The sequence below is a fragment of the Caretta caretta genome, chromosome 4 (genome assembly GCF_965140235.1).
Source record: "Caretta caretta isolate rCarCar2 chromosome 4, rCarCar1.hap1, whole genome shotgun sequence".
Lineage (NCBI taxonomy): Eukaryota > Metazoa > Chordata > Testudines > Cheloniidae > Caretta > Caretta caretta.
The window spans coordinates 50,485,088-50,500,212 of record NC_134209.1 but is presented as its reverse complement, the minus strand read 5'-3'; positions in this window follow the sequence as shown (position 1 = coordinate 50,500,212).

Sequence of the window (15,125 nt, the reverse complement as noted above, 5' to 3'; positions counted from 1 at the left end):
AAAAGGATATTAGACACTTATTTACAAGGCTAAGGCAAGCAAATATAAACACACTGAGTTACAGCCTTAGGTTATAAAGGTAATTGAGGCTTCTATAATCAGCAAGATTTGTCCTTTGGGGTAACCTAGGCTAAGCAGCTGGGGATCTCTTGCTTATGCCTCGAAACCCCTTGCTTCCCAGAGTCCCAGCAACATAGTGGATATTAGTTCCTTTTGTTTGAGGTTTTTATCTTCCTCCGGCCACGTGCTCTCTGCTTATGGGAGTATGGGTGGCGCATGAACCACTGGCTTGGGGAGGCTAGCGCCCAGCCCCGCCCCATCTGCCTGAAGCGTTGCCCCTTCCATGCCCTCCCCCGCCCCCCGCCAGAGCCCAGAGCCTTCCACTGTAGCTGCCCCAGGCTAATGCTCCCAGCCCTGGAGCACTGGGAGGACGGTCAGCCCTGCCCCAGCTCTGGAGCGCCAGGAGGGCAGGCAATACAGCCCCAGCCCCCCTGTCTCCCATCCCCGGAGTGTTGGGAGGGTAGGCAGCATGGCCCCAGCCCTGGAGCTCCAGGAGGGCAGGCAGTGTGGCCCCAGCCCCCTTCCCTCCTGCAGTGCTGGCAGGGTGGGTGGCATAGCCCCAGCCCCAGGCCACCAGCTCCAGCACATGGGAAGGGCTGACTTGCAGTAGAGCGAGAAGCAGGAGTGGGTCTGGGAGTGGAGCATAGGTGGGGCCATGCCTGGCTTTTTGGGGAGGCTCAGCCTCCCCCAGCCTATGACAGCCCCATCCCATGTATGGGAGGAGTCCACTAGCAAGATTAATCTTCATGGGGAGGAGAGTAGAATAAGAATAAGAGTTTTTCGACCTTTGGTTGACAATTCTTCAATACAGATGTAGGGAGTTTCTAGGTGTAAGATCCAACCACAGCCTGTCTGGTATGAATGGGTCTCCTCTTTTGGGAGGGCATAATAATTTCTGAGAAGAGCAGCTCTTCACCTCTCCTGTACAGTGATTCATAGAGTCACAGAGGCTCACACTAGAACCACTCACTCTACACTCACTTATTTGCTATATCTGCATTCCATATTGTAATGTAATAGCATTACAGTATGGGATACAGATATTGCAAGTAAGAGTAATGCACGCAGCAACTCACAAGCATTTAATAGAGCCCAAACATGAAACACTTTCTTGTAATTCTAATATCTATCCTATCAATACTAACATGGGTGGTGGGTGGAGCCCCCCCTTTGGAGATGCTAGCCCCTGGCCCCGCCCCTTTCACCTGCACCCTCCCCGTGGCTGAGGAGCCCTTACCCCCGTGGCTGGAGCCACAAGCCCCTGCCCGGAGAGCCCCCCTCCCCAGTCACAGAAGCCCCAGGCCAGCAGAAACCCTGGCTCTCCCCACCACCATGAACACTAACCCACAAGTGAATGAGACAGATTCTAGCTATGTATCTGTCAGTGTCCAGCTGAGACATGGGGACCTGGGCATGATCTACCAGTGTCACACACATCGGTAATATTAGTACAAGACATATTCCAGAATTGCTTTGTGTTAAAGATTCTCAGCATCAACTGGCCTGACTTTCTCCAGGACCGAAGTTCTGTTAAAAGTACTAGTTGCTGCTGTTATCCTGAAAGATGTGATTTGGATGAGACCCTGCATAAAAAAAAAAAGAAAAGAAAGGGAGACCACAAAGCTCTAATGACTTTTGCAAGCTGGTAGATTATGTAGCACAGTAATATGTGGTTAACAAATTTAGACTAACTGCAATACAAACAATGACAGATTTTGTCAGATTTAATATCCCAAAAAGTCAGTGTATGTCTGATACCTTGTTCTGAGAAAACCAGTGTAATCAGTTTGAGGACATGGGGTGGAATCCTAGCCTCACTGAATTCAATGGCCAAATTTCTATAGACTTCTATGGGGCTTGAATTTCACCTATGGATTTTAAGATAATTGGATCAAACCAAGGGTAGTAAGGACACAGGAATTGCTATATTGGATTGTCTAGCTAGTCATGGACCCTGTCCCTCACAATGGCTAGTACCATAGGCACTGATCCATAGGTGCTCTAGGAGTCAAGCACCCACCAAAAAAAAAAAAATAGGGGGTGCTCAGCACCCGCACGGCCGGTTTAATCTTTTGTGGGCTCCCACACCTGGACCATGGCCTTACCCCCTGCTCCGCCGACATGCTGCCCCCAAAGCCCCCCCTCAGCTTCTTTGCCCCAAGGCCCCACCTGCCACTCCGCCCCAAGGCCCTGCCCCCATTAGACCACTTCCCCCTAGGCCCTGCCCACAGGGCTGGATTAATTTTGTGGGCCCCAACACCCTGACCATGGCCCTGCCCCCCATTCCATGCATGCTCTGCCTAAGGCCCTGCCCCCAACTGGTCTCTTCCCCCTGAAGCTCTGCCTGCAGCTTGCACGGGGGAGGAGGAATGGAGGGGAGCCCCCTCTGGCAAAACAAAAGTCAGCACCTGTGGCCAGTACCAAATATTTCTAGGGAAAGTTCAAGAAACACCTGCCCCAGCGTGATAGGGTGTCCACCCCAGCCCCTGAAGGGGTTACGGTGGTGAGCTGGGCCAATAAACCACCTAGGCTACACCTGGAGGAGGAGCCCAGGTGCAATGAGGGCCAATTAAAGGATGAAGCTCACCTGGACAGCAGCAGGTAGGGCTTGGATAAAACCAGGTAGCTGGGGGCAGAAATAGGTTCTAGAGAGGCAGTCTATAGTTATCCTCTCTGAGGCTAGGAAGTAAGAGTATGCTCAGAGGTGAATAGAGCAGCAACCTGGTAGAGGTAATGTGGGAAGTGGTTTGGGGGAAACAGTAGCAAGCTGTGGGGCAGTGCAGACCTTAACTGCTGGTTGTAGGGTACCTGGGCTGGAACCTGGAGAAGAGAGTGGGCCTAGGTTCCCCTACCAGCAGTACGACTGAGGGGGAGTGAATTGACAAACTGCCTGAGATGGCTGGTATAGAGAGACTTTGGTATGTGAACCCTCTTGGAGGGGAAAACTACAGTGATCTGGCTAGAGGGCCAAGCCACAAAGAGGAGGCAGTTGAGGTGTATGTGAGAGAGACACACACACATGTAGTGAACACAGGCAGAAAAGGGTGTCACACTAACAGAACTAATCCCCAGTTGTAGTCACAAGGAGATGCTCCAGGGGTGAATAGAGCACCCTGTGATACCAGGGGAAGTTTCTTTTTAACCCCTGTTAATTAGAAACTGGCTTATGCTTTTAACCTGGAAGCCTTATATACTTCTAAAGGTCTTGGGTTTTTTATCCTACTATTATAACTACTTATAGTTTTGTTCATAAAAATGTCCAGTTTTTATCTGAATCCTGATTAAAAATGAAGTCAGGAACTTACCTTGTGACCATGAATTCCACAGGCTAATTGTTTGTCATGCAGAAGTACGTCTAGTGCTATCCCACTGATGCAATTACCAACGGTTTAATTCTTTGCTATAGAGGACTGATTGATTTTTATGCAGTCAATCTGGGTATTACTAATCACCACTTACCTTTCTGACTAATGTACAACATGACTAGAAGCTAATTTTATGCTTATTAAGAGAGTTTTTAATAAGCCAGGAATGATATCTTAAAAGTTCCATTATTGAAAATGTTTTAACTCTTAATAAGTGAGTAATCCTATTGATTTAAATCAAACTACCTATATGCATAAAGTTACTCCATGTAGGATGGAATTCACAAAATATTTAGGTACCTAAACATCAGACAGTGCTAAACCTGAAGTTTTAGATGCCTAAGTCCTGGTGTTAGGCTCTACTGTGATCCAGGAATCTCCCACAGAATATTTTAGGTGCCTAAACTCACTTAAAGCTTCAATTTTCAGGGTAAAAGTGGCCTAGGTTTCCACCTCTGAGCATGTGCACTGGTTCCTCACTCCAGCCATCTAGATGTCCTATCACCTGCCTAAGCCCCAGAGCAATTCACAAATGGAGGGAAGAGAGGTGTCAACCTGCCTAATTTGCATGCAGGGCCTGATCTGGTAGGCAACCCCTAAGCACACCTATCAGGGTGAGTCCCATTCAAAATCTGAATGCTGCAGGAGAATAGGCATTACCACTCATTTTATAACTTGCAATTCAGTGGTTAGAGCATGTACCTGGAATGTGGGAGACCTAGGTTCAATCCCCCCACTGTCCAGGTGGAGAAAGGATTTGAACAGGTGTCTCCTACTTCTTAAAGTGCTGTCACTGTGACCTATTGTGAGGTGGGGCTCTCCATCTTTCCTGTTAAAGTTGTTTTGCTTTGGATTAAATATTTAGTCAGTGGGCTAGAGAGAGTTGCCGTACCCTAGTGGTTAGGGCACCCACCTTGGGGAGACAGGGTCCAGATCCCTGTGTTCCAATGACTCTTGAATTATTTATCCAAACTGGAACAGCTTCAACAGCATTGATTGTGAGGGAGCCACATCAGAATATCCTGGTGATTAGAGCATCCACCCGAGAGATGGGACACTTGGTGAAATCCCTTCCCCTCAGGCAGGGGTGGGAACTGAACCTGCATCCCCCACATCCCGGGTAAATGCTCTAACTACTAGGCTACAAGTTATAAGCAGCAGCTCCTCCTCTGGCTGTTTTGTGTGGCAGCAGGCACCTTTCTAACTCATTATCACATGAAATACCTTAGATGCCTAAGCGGCCTGACTCCAGGAGGGGGGTCCTGGTTGTGGATCACTAACAGATAGTATCAGGGGTAGCCGTGTTAGTCTGTATCCACAAAAACAAGGAGTCCGGTGGCACCTTAAAGACTAACAGATTTATTTGGGCATAAGCTTTTGTGGGTAAAAAACCCACTTCTTCAGATGCATGGAGTGAAATTACAGATGCAGACATTATTATACTGTCACATGAAGGGAAGGGAGAACCAGTGTTGACAGGGCCAATTCGATCAGGGTGGATGTAGTCCACTCCCAATAATTGATGAGGAGGTGTCAATTCCAGGAGAGGCAAAGCTGCTTTTGTAGTGAGCCAGCCACTCTCAGTCCCTGTTCAAGCCAAAATTAATGTTAAATTTGCAAATGAATTTTAGTTCTGCAGTTTCGCTTTGAAGTCTGTTTTTTGAAGTTTTTTTGTTTAAGTATGGCTACTTTTCAATCTTCCTGGACATTCTATAACAGATTGAAGTGTTCTCCTACTGGCTTTTGTATGTTACCATTCCTGATGTCCGATTTGTGTCCATTTATTCTTTTACGTAGAGACTGTCCGGTTTGGCCAATGTACATGCCAGCAATGCCCCTCTGCCATGTATATTGGCCAAACTGGACAGTCTCTACGTAAAAGAATAAATGGACACATCGGACATCAGAGAGAGGTGCTTAAATCCAGGTTACAGGAAGATGCCTATCTCTGTCAGTGTGGCAGGATTTAGCATACATGCCTGTCATTGGCATCTCCCATTGACCAGTTTAGGTAGCATTCTGGCTTTTGTGGGCTGCAGTCTAAGGCCCCTATCTCTCCCCATTCACTGTATAGGCTTTGTGAATCAGTCTTTTTTTTTTTCCAGTGATTTTTCTAAGTGCCTGAAAGTTAGGTACTGACACTGAACATCAAATGTCCTAGGATCATTTGTGAATCTAGCTTGTAGATAAGTGTTTACAGGAGTGGGTCATTTGTTTCACTTTGTAAAAACCATAGCAAATTGACTAATTTCATTTCAAGTTTTTCAGTGTTGGGTGACTGGGCAACTTAATTTGGATGAGTGAAATGTGTGATGGGGTAGAGGTAGCTAACAGCTGGTCAGGTAAGGTTAGATAGTGCTTGGGCTCCCACTAAACTCCAGCTGAGGCTCATAAAGCAGTAGACTGAAGACGGACATAAGTGGTAAGTTGGAATGAGTTGAGTTTTTCTGTGGCAGGAATAGCTTCCTTCTCCCTGACTTGTAAAAATAAGAAATACTACAAGAGCAGGCAGACTATTTTGGAACAAGATCAAATCAACTGAAACTGCTCTTTATGCATGCTTGGAGAGTGCAGGGTTTGTTAAGCCCAAAAGAAGATAACCAAATCTGGACATATGGTGTATGCAAAGATGGAAGAAAGTATATGCTGCTAGCATAGACAAATTGGAAGTGGAAGTAAGCTGGGAGAAGACCACATCTCCTGTAATTGCACTGAAGAGAATATATACAGGATGGTGAAAGTTGTAGGGGGAAATGGACATGCTACCTAATTTCCCCTGCACTGGCTGTGTTTGTCAGCAATCAAACGTAACCTGTAAGGATACTTTTTTCTTTTTTTTAAGCCTGTTAGTCTCAAGCCTGCATAGGCCCTGAAACTTGATAGAGAAGGAATCCCTGAGATCAGTACCGGGAAGGAGGAAATTCTTGTGTCATGTCCAAGATGCATAGATTTTTGTTTGTTAAATACTAAAGCAAAGTACTAAGGTAATTACTCTGAAACTATAAAGTTCCTTCTCATTGGGAAGGAAGGATATAATGTTGGCTCATTTCACAGTAGGAGAGTATTAAAGCACTCCAAATGGTTACTGAAGACTGAATAGGGGCTTGGCGATTTTTGAAGACTCAGCTGGCTGAAATATGCTGCTGCCTGACAAAGTTCTAACATAAGGTAACTGTCTAAAATTTTCATATAGTGGGATGGGCACTGAATTTGAGGAAAGATGAGAGCATTACTGGGTAGCATGGTAAAGATAAGAGCATGATAGACGTCTGCCCAGTATGCCAGAACAGGTAAAACAAGTTAATAGAATTTTGAGCTGTATTAAAAGGGGATCGAAAAATACCTTAATCCAGAATACATTTCAGTGACTTTGGGTATATGTAAAAACTGAGCACTCTCATATGGAGTCTTTTATTCTATCATGGTTAGATTTTGTAGCAGCCGTACCCTTTAAAGGAAGAAGGCAGTTAGCCACACTTAACTCATGATAGTTAAGTGTGGTTGCTCTTAATTCTTACACTTAAAAATCACTTCCCCAGTGCTTCACCAACACATAGCCCCTAGGTGCTTCAGAGCAGGGAATGCATCCAAGGGCAAGATCCTACAAGAAGCCCTGTGTATGAGACACCTACTTCTGTGTGAAACCCCACTGACATCAGAAAGGCTCCACAAGGGGGCAAAGTTCCATCTTTGTGGATCCATTTGCAAGGCCAGGGCCGAAGACAAGACACAATGCAATCATTCAGGTAAAAGAGGCCATGGGAAGCAATAATTGATGACTGGGATTCATGTAAGAAAAGTTTGCAGCAATGGCTTGAATGCTTAGTGTGTGAGACTGCAAAACCCACAATTATTTAGCTCTGAAAAGGAAAGAGCTAGAAGGGATTTAACTAGGATGTAAGATTATGAAGGGTATAGTATAAATAATACTATCTTCTTTCCTGTTGGGCCCACCAAAGCTATTGGCAGGTAAAATAAAGAAGAAGAAATGCTACTTAACACAATGCATTACTAGCCTGTGGAACTCAAACAAATGTTGTAGGTGGCAATAAAAAAAAAAAAAGGTTGATAATGCTATGACTGTAGGGATGTTTTGAATCACTTTAAGCGGTGGGAAGTCTTAAGTAAACTGCCTTCCCTGGATCCCACCAGGCTGGCTTGTAGATCCTTGAATCTTTAATGGGCTAGAGCTTGATCCACAAAGGTTACAACACTTAGGTGCCTGCTGTCTATTGAAATCCTCTGTACAAAGCAAGATAAGAGTTAGGCACCTAGGAAAGGGATTCACAGATGCCAGCAAGCTGAGTAGGGAGCAGCCCAAGGGTATGTCTCCACTTCAAGTTGGGGGTGTGATTACCAGCTCAGAGATGTGCTCATGGTAGCTCTGACTGGGCTAAAAATAAAATGTAGCCACCCTGGACAGTAGGGGCTAGCCATCCCAATATATGCCTCTTGTCTCATAGACATAAACCCTAAGCTAGTCAAGAGGAAATGCCAGGGAAAGGGCTCTGACATAAGCATTGCCCCTCAAAGGGAGGAAGGAATCTAATTCTGGGTGGGAGGGAAGTACCTCTCTCTCTACATCCATGAACCCTCTCCTGGTGTCAGACATTTAAATCAGGTCATGCTGCTCTCATGAAACATCAGAACGAAAGAGAGACCCCCACACATTATAGCACTGTAGTTAGGGAATTCACCTGGCATGTGAGCCCCCAAGTTAGAGTCCCTGCTCTAAATCAGGAAGAGTGGAGATTTGAAGACCAGACCCGCCACATCCCAGGTGAATGGCCTAACCACTGGGCTATTGGGTATTCAAGGACACAGCCCCAGCCCACAAAAATCCCCAATCTGGCTGCCTCTGGCTATCCTTTCGGCAGGTTAGGCATGCTCTGAACACACCTACCAGACAGGGCTCTGCAGGGAGGAGAGGCAGGGGAACACCTGGTTTGAAAATACCACTGGGATTTAGGCATGCATGAGGGCTCTGAGCAGTTTAATGACATTAGGACTTAGGTTTCAGAGTGGTAGCTGTGTTAGTCTGTATCATCAGAAAGAATGAGGAGTACTTGTGGCACCTTAAAGACTAACACATTTATTTGAGCATCAGCTTTCGTGGGCTAAAGCCCACTTCATCAGATGCATGCCGTGGAAAATACAGTAGGAAGATACACACACAGAGAACATGAAAAAATGGGGGTTACCATACCAACTCTTAACGAGAACAATCAATTAAGGTAGGCTATTATCAGCAGGAGAAAAAAACCCCCACCTTTTGTAGTGATAATCAGGATGACCCATTTCAAACAGTTCACAAGAAGATGTGAGTAACAGTAGGAGGAAAATTAGCATGGGGAAATAGTTTTTAGTTTGTGTAATGACTCATCCACTCCCAGTCTTTATTCAAGCCTAATTTAATGGTATCCAGTTTGCAGATTAATTCCAGTTCTGCTGATTCTCGTTGGAGTCTGTTTTTGAAGTTTTTTTGTTGAATAATTGTGACTTTTAGGTCTGTAATTGAGTGTCCAGGGAGGTTGAAGTGTTCTACTGGTTTTTGAATATTATAATTCTTGACATCTGATTTGTGTCCATTTATTCTTTTGCATTGAGACTGTCCAGTTTGGCCACCGTACATGGCAGAGGGGCATTGCTGGTGACTTTTGTGCATGCCCACCAGCAGAATCTTAAGTGCCAGGGGAATTTAGGCACCTATAGGATTAGTTGACAAGTGAGTGGGGGTTTTGAGGATCTCAGTGGTCTCTAACTGCTGGACTTGAGTGCCTAAGTGCCTTTGTGGATCCTAGCCCATAGTCTGAGGCCATGCAGTAGCTTTCCATTTGTTGGTTTGTTTTCTTTTGTCTGGACAGAGTTGCCTGCCAGTTCTTTCTGAAGCTGAAAGTGGCTTTTTAAAAATCTAAATCAAAATGCATTTCCTGAAGTGTTTTGAATGGCAGCATGTTAATCTGTTTCAAATACCCTGTAGTTTCACTGTCAGTTCAGAAATACAGCACTTGGCAGTTGAGCAACATATCCCCAAGAAGCAGAATCTTATAAAAATGGAAATTGCAATAGGTTTTATTCATCTGCTTCAGTATTTTTCCAATAGATTTGCAGATTATGTGGTTTAAACTAAATTCTTGACTTCCTCTAATCACAACTTCTGCTGAAGGCTAGGAGGGTTATAACAATTACCTAGTGTTACCCATAATGTTCTACCTGGCCAAATGCAGATAGTTAAAACACTTGATGGCATTGTGATGATTCTTGGGGTCCCCAGGACTGAGTCGCTTTGTTACCCCGCCTCTACCCCCAGTGAGAAGACTTGTTTGAGCTTACATGGATGCCAGCTCCCTAACACCTCCAGTCTATTAGCCACCCATTCTCTTCTGAGCAATCCCAGACCTTCTTAGCTGGCATTGAGGGTGTGGCACTGTGGGCTTTCACCTGCCTGCCCGGTAACCCGGGGTGCTTCTGTGCTACGCAGCTTTGGTTCAGTGCGCTGACAGACTGCTCCCAGCAAAATGGCCTCACCCTTCTTTTCCACTAGCCTAGTTACTCCTTGCAGGGCATCCTCCAGTCTGGAGTCTCCCCTGCAGTGTCCAGTCTCTCTCACCGGGCCCTCTCAGAAGTTAAGTTGGCTGCCTCTGCAGAGACAGAATGCACACCAGCCTGCTAGGTTACCTGAGGACTTTACCTTTCAGTTTAATACACAGCACTGAGATGGTTCTACAATAAAACTCAAATCCATTTATTAACAAAACAGATATTTAAGTGATACAAATAGATGAGACAGATATGCTTACAAGTAAAACAAAATACACTTTCTAGTGACAAACTTAATTTTAGCAAGTTACAATCTTTATCTACACCTGTAGTCTGTTTTCATCTCTCTTGCCTCCTGGGCCAAAAGGATCCATTTGTCATGAACTCTAGGAGACAAAGGAGAGCAGCACCCTCTGGTGAAGGATGCCACCAAAGTCTTCCAGCAGTTCATCTTTCTTTTCAAAATCAGGAAGTCTTTGTGGGTGTCCACCAGGGAACTGATACCATGTTAATTTTGACAGTCTCCTGTGAATATTTTTTTTTTGCAGTGCAAATGATCTTTCTATGATCCTCAGTGCAAATATATTCCATTGTTCTTGGCCACAGCTGGCTTTGTTTGTGATTCAGTCCAAAACTCAATGTGTTGGCTGTTCTTCTTTGTCTGGAAAAAACCTGTTTTGCCTTCTCTGTCTGTTTATAGACTCCAAAACATAATATCAGAGAGTAGCCATAATTTCACATGTAGCATACATGTCTCACTGATACTAATGATAAGCTTGTTATTAGCTTTCAAATGATATTACAAGACACTATGTTTACAAGGTGAGTAACTGGTTGGGGGGTGATGTTGTATTGAGTATGAATGTTAAGGAGAGCATTATAGCTGTTGGCTCTACTTTTGGGATGGAGAAAGATTGTCTGTCTGTCATTGCATTCTAGATAATATAGACTATGGACAGAAAAGGGACCCTCTGTACATGGATAATGTAAACAAGAAAACATTGTATGAAACACCCTTAGCAGTGTTCATTCCGTGAGAGAGTCTGTCATATCAAAGTAAGCAGGAAGAATACACTGAGGCCCAGTGATGGTCATGAGAGGTGGTTGATTTTATAGCTCTTTTAATTCTTTTTACAACCTTCATAGGTTATTTACATTCAGTAAAGATTGCTTATATTGGCCAACAGGAAATTAGACTGAAAGCTGACCTTTTGGTTAAGGCTAACCTCATGTCAATCCCAGTGACCTGTCAGGAAGGTTAACTGAGCAGCTACATTTTGTACAGATTGGTGAGAGTAATCAGCAAGGCCTGAGAGGAGGAGGCTATTGTAATCAAGAAAGGAGATAGCTAGAGCTATCATTCAGGCTCTCTTTGAGTGGCCAGAATGAAAGGATCAGATTTTAGAAATATTATGGAGGAAGGAATGGCAAGATTTGGACAAAGCCCAGATGTGCCAGATGAGGGACTGGGAGGAGTCAAAGATAATCCCCATGTTATGGGTATGAGTGCCCCAGAAAAGGGTGGTGGTGTTGACAGTGATAGAGGATGGGGGAATGTGGGACAAATTGGGAGCCTAGTTTTGCCTGTGTGAAGTTTAAAGCTGATTGAGACATCAAGAGGAGATGTTTAGAGACAGGAGGGAATTGTTAATTTCTTTAATGTACTAGGCCACTGCTTGCTAGAGTGACTGGTATGAGGATTTGTCAGGGGCCTATTTTTAAAACTATTTTCCTGGCTGGATCAGAGTGCAGTTAAAGTGTAGTCTTGCCAAGAAACCAAATGAAATTGTTTCTGATGCACTGGACTGACCAACCATCATCATATGGGACCAGATCAGTGAGTCATAGGACTTGCCCTTTCTCCTTGATATATCCGCAGTGGTGAAAGTAAACCAGTTCGGTCAGGTATGCTATACAATTAAGACATTTATTGCTGGTACACCATACTGGAAAAAGACACTTTCAAGAATGAATTGTAGAGCCATCCATGGATACAAATGTCTATTGGTGGATGCAGATATCTGTGGATAGAAATCAGTATCCACTGAACTGCAGGGCTCTCCTGCTCCTTTTGTTGCTGCAGTTCCAAGAACCTGGGGCTGCCACTCCCAGGAGCCAGTCCCCCATGCCCGCAGCTCCTCCTACTGCCCCCAGCACTTCCATGCAGCCACATCTCCTGTCTGGGATCTGTGCAGCCCCGCTGGAGGACAGGGCTGGGGGCAGGGCTGAGGGCAGTACTGCAATGCCAGAGGAGCTGCCGGCACAGGGCACTGGCTCCTGGTAGCGGTGGCTCCACATTCTGCTTCTTTTGCAGCTGTGGTTCCTGGGACAGCTCTGTGGTTCAGCAGATACCAATTTAGATTCATAGATATTAAGGTTAGAAGGGACCATTATGATCATCTAGTCTGACCTCCTGCACAATGCAGGCCACAAATCTCACCCACCCACTCCTGCAATAAACCTCTTGCCCATGTCTGAGCTATTGAAGTCCTCAAATCATGGTTTAAAGACTTCAAAGAGCAGAGAATCCTCCAGCAAGTGACCCGTGCCCCATGCTACAGAGGAAGGCAAAAAACTCCAGGGCCTCTTCCAATCTGCCCTGGAGGAAAATTTCTTCCCAACCCCAAATATGGTGATCAGCTGAACCCTGAGCATGTGGGCAAGATTCACCAGACAGATACCCAGGAAAGAATTCTCTGCAGTAACTCAGATCCCACCCCATCTAACATCCCATCACAGGCCATTGGGCCTATTTACCATGAATATTTGAAGATCAATTAATTGCCAAAATCATGTTATCCCATCATACCATCTCCTCCATAAATTTATCGAGTTTAATCTTAAAGCCAGATAGGTCTTTTGCCCCCACTGCTTCCCTCGGAAGGCTATTCCAAAATTTCACTCCTCTGATGGTTAGAAACCTTCGTCTAATTTCAAGTCTAAACTTCCCGATGACCAGTTTATATCCATTTGTTCTTGTGTCCACATTGGTACTGAGCTTAAATAATTCTTCTCCCTCTCCGGTATTTATTCCTCTGATATATTTATAGAGAGCAATCACATCTCCCCTCAACCTTCTTTTGATTAGGCTAAACAAGCCAAGCTCCTTGAGTCTCCTTTCATAAGACAGGTTTTCCATTCCTTGGATCATCCTAGTAGCCCTTCTCTGTACCTGTCCCAGTTTGAATTCATCCTTCTTAAACCTGGGAGACCAGAACTGCACACAGTAGTCCAGGTGAGGTCTCACCAGTGCCTTGTATAACGGTACTAACACCTCCTTATCTCTACTGGAAAAACCTCACCTGATGCATCCCAAGACCACATTAGCTTTTTTTCATGGCCATATCACATTGGCGGCTCATAGTCATCCTGTGGTCAACCAATACTCCAAGGTCCTTCTCCTCCTCTGTTACTTCTAATTGATGCGTCCCCAGCTTATAACTAAATTCTTGTTGTTAATTCCTAAATGCATGACCTTGCACTTCTCACTATTAAATTTCATCCTATTACTATTACTCCAATTTACAAGGTCATCTAGATCTTCCTGTATGATATCCCAATCTCTCTCTAAATTGGCAATACCTCCCAGATTGGATCATCTGCAAACTTTATTAGCACACTCCCACTTTTTGTGCTGAGGTCAGTAATAAAAAGATTAAATAAGATTGGTCCCAAAATTGATCCCCGAGGAACTCCACTGGTAACCTCCCTCCAGCCTGACCGTTCACCTTTCAGTATGACCCGCTGTAGTCTCCCTGTTAACCAATCCATCTTTCAATTTTCATATTGATCCCCATCTTTTCCAATTTAACTAATTCCCCATGTGGCACCGTATCAAATGCCTTACTGAAATTGAGGTAAATTAGATCCACTGTGCTTCCTTTGTCTAAAAAAATCTGTTCCTTTCTCAAAGAAGGAGATCAGGTTGGTTTGGCACGATCTACTTTTTGTAAAACCATGTTGTATTTTGTCCCATTTACCATTGACCTCAATGTCCTTAACTACTTTCTCCTTCAAAAATTTTTCCAAGACCTTGCATACTACAGATGTCAAACTAACAGGCTTGTAGTTACCTGGATCATGTTCCTTTTAAGAAAGGAAAAAAGAACGATGTTAGCAATTCTCCAACCATAGGGTACAACCCCTGAGTTTACAGATTCATTAAAAATTCTTGCTAATGGGCTTGCAATTTCATGTGCCAATTCCTTTAATATTCTTGGATGAAGATTATCTGGGCCCCCCGATTTAGTCCCATTAAGCTGTTTGAGTTTTGCTTCTACCTCAGATGTGGTAATATCTACCTCCATGTCCTCATTCCCATTTGTCATGCTACTATTATCCCTAAGATCCTCATTAGCCTTATTAAAGACTGAGGCAAAGTATTTGTTTAGATATTGGGCCATGCCTAGATTATCCTTAACCTCCCCTCCATCCTCAGTGTTTAGCGGTCCCACTTCTTCTTTCTTTGTTTTCTTCTTATTTATATGGCTATAGAACCTTTTACTATTGCTTTTAATTCCCTTTGCAAGGTCAAACTCTACATGGCTTTTGGCCTTTCTCACTTTTTCCCTACATGTTCTGACCTCAATAAGGTAGCTTTCCTTGCTGATCCCTCCCATCTTCCACGCCCTGTATGCTTTCTGCTTTTTCTTAATCACCTCTCTGAGATGCTTGCTCATCCATCTTGGTCTACAACTGCTGCCTATGAATTTTTTTCCCTTTCTTGGGATGCACGCTTCCGATAGCTTCTGCAGCTTTGACTTAAAGTAATCCCAGGCCTCCTCTGCCTTTAGATCCATAAGTTCTTCAGTCCAAACCACTTCCCTAACTAATTTCCTTAATTTTTGAAAGTCAGCCCTTTTGAAATCAAAAATCCTACTCGCAGATTTGTTTGTCCTTCCATTCAGTTTGAACTGAATTAGCTCATAATCACTTGAACCAAAATTGTCCCCTACAGCCATTTCTTCTATGAGGTCCTCACTGCTCACCAAAACCAAATCTAAAATGGCATCCCCTCTAGTCGGTTCAGCAACTACTTGATGAAGGAATAGATCAGCTATCGCACCTAGGAAAATCTGAGCCCTATTATTACTAGCACTTGTCCTTCAGTCTATACCTGGGAAGTTAAAGTCTCCCATGATCACACAATTCCCATTAGTA